Source organism: Nannospalax galili, unplaced genomic scaffold (assembly GCF_000622305.1).
Source record: "Nannospalax galili isolate Female #2095 unplaced genomic scaffold, S.galili_v1.0 scaffold253, whole genome shotgun sequence".
Classification (NCBI taxonomy): domain Eukaryota; kingdom Metazoa; phylum Chordata; class Mammalia; order Rodentia; family Spalacidae; genus Nannospalax; species Nannospalax galili.
In genome coordinates, this window is record NW_008335287.1 from 1,205,273 (window position 1) to 1,207,692 (window position 2,420).

Here is a 2,420-nt window from a genome sequence, read left to right on the forward strand (position 1 = left end):
AAGAAAGATGAAATCATGAAATTTGCAGGTAAATGGATGGAACTAGAAACTGTTATACTAAGTGAAGTAACACAGACTCAGGAAAAAAATTGACATATGTTCTTCCTCATATGTGGATCCTAGAACCGGACCCTGATAAATGAGTATGTAACCAGACAACTACAGGAACCAGGATAATGCAAAGGAACCAGGGATGTAAAGGAAAAGAAAGAACCTGAAAGAGAAGAATAGTAGGAATAGGCCTTAGTAAGGGAGATATGGATAAAAATTGGATTAGTTTAATGGAGGGGAGAGGGAAAGGTATACAAGGAACCTAGGTGATAGGGGGAAAGAAGGAGCTCAAGAGAGGTAGGACCATAGGAGAAGGGTATTATTAAGGGAGAAAAGGGGGAAACAGGGGCACCTTAAGTGTGAAAACCATGATGTAGGGGTGAGACAATGCAAGAGATAAATAATGCCTAGCTAATTTGGAAAACCAGAGGGAGCCATATTACTCCTACCACCTACTGACAAATTATACATAAATCAAGAAATATGTGTCTTGGTAAGGTTTATCTGAGAACAATTTTTGCCCAAGATTTATCTACATGACACACAGTAATTAAAAGTACCAGAGTGGTGGAACTAACCTTCTTGGATGTTTAACACACATACTTTGAGGCCTATAATAATTTGTTCAGAGGGACATAAAGGACAGTTTTTGCTCCTTGCCCTCCTAGGTTGACTAGTTCCAGGGGACTATGAGCATCTCTCAAAACGTCCTGTAATTGTGGTGGGTCACCTGTCCTCTTGATCAAGGAGGCCGAGGAGACCCCATGAGATGGACGTGAACCAGTGTCCAGTCTACAAAGAGGAGGGTCAACACAGAAGAATAATTTCCTCCATGCTTCCAAGTGAATAGCCAACCATGGTCAAGCAGGACCTTTGACTTATCTTCACATAGGTGGAACTGGTAAAAGAAAGGAGCCAGGGGCGCCCCCTAAGCCCATGTGACCCCTGAGGAACAGATCCTCAAACAACCTTAAGAGTAAAAATAAATTGGTTTATCTGGGCCATCTGTATGGCCTTAAACACCCAAAAGGAGAGTATAACCAAAGATTAATAGGGCCAATATAATTTCTTAAGAGTCCATATGCATAGCTAAAGGCTACATAACAGGCTGACTGGATTCACCAGAAGGGCAAGTAGTGGGGAATGTCTGGGGATGCTGACAACACAGCAGACAGTAACAGGGATATCAGAGTATAAGGGCTCTATTGGGGGGAGGGAGGCTGTGGGAGGGTGCCATTGGGGAAGTGGGTGTATAGTTGAATAAGATGGTTTGGGATGTTCTGTGTAATACAAACACACACACACACGCAAACACACAAAAGAAATCAACAAATTTTTAAAAATGTATTATATTTGAGGAGGAAGCCTGGAAATTTATGTCATGTTAATTAGTAGAGGTAATAAACATTACCACTGAAATCTACCCGATGACTTTATAGACATACACTGGTACCAAGGATCCAAGTGCAACCGATTATGACTAGTAATAATCAGATACATACAGATTAGAGATGCATGCGCCAACATCTCAGTGTTAGTAGCAAAAACAATGAGTCTTTCTGCAAGGAACAATATATTCTAAAATGAAATGAAGATCTTTTTTTAAGGTTAAAAACTCACTCAATTTTATGTCTTTACATGGCTTATGTAGGAGGAAATGCGGCCTGGGCAGCCAGATCATGCTCGCAGCAAGTGTGGTAAAACATCTGGCTGAGGCAAATCTGTGTTCTGCCAAAAGACATAGAGACAGCTGATGTGAAAATGGCCTGATACATAGAGCCAATGAGGAACAGACACAGGCTATCAATGGACCAATGGGACACCGGGAGGAGGGATATAAGGAAGCCCCATATCCGCAATAAAGGAGTCTGCATCTGCACACACTGCCTGCTTCTCACCTGACTCCCGGTGTCTGTGTTGTGACTCCGTGCCGACTCTATCCCCACCCAGAGGGCCCCCAGACCCGTGCAACAGGCTTATACTGAGTTCAATATTGTATAACTGTATTAATTCAACTGTGAACGTAGAAACTTACAGCCACTTGTGAAAGAGATGTACTCTTGCTCTGGAGTGTGTTACTGAATATGTTAAAGCTGTAGTGAAATGCTTCTTCTACTCATGTAGTTATTAAAAAAATTATTTAAATGATAAAAAAATAATTCTTCAAAGCATAAAAATGTGTTCCTTAATAATTAGTAGAGGTGAAAAACATTATCATTGAAATCTACCTGATGACTTTATATCCATGCTCAGATGCCAAGGAGCTCAGAAAGTAACCGACTGTGACTAGTAATAACCAGATATATAGAGATTAGAAATGCATGTGCAAACATCTTAATGTCAATTGCATTAAAAATGAATTTTTCTGT

The 2,420-nt window shown here is 40.6% G+C and overlaps 1 protein-coding gene across 7 annotated transcripts in view; it reads right to left on the reverse strand.

The window, feature by feature from the left end:
• Positions 1 to 2,420, reverse strand: part of Atl1 (atlastin GTPase 1) — a 114,470-nt gene that overhangs the window by 67,264 nt on the left and 44,786 nt on the right. The window lies entirely within an intron of this gene.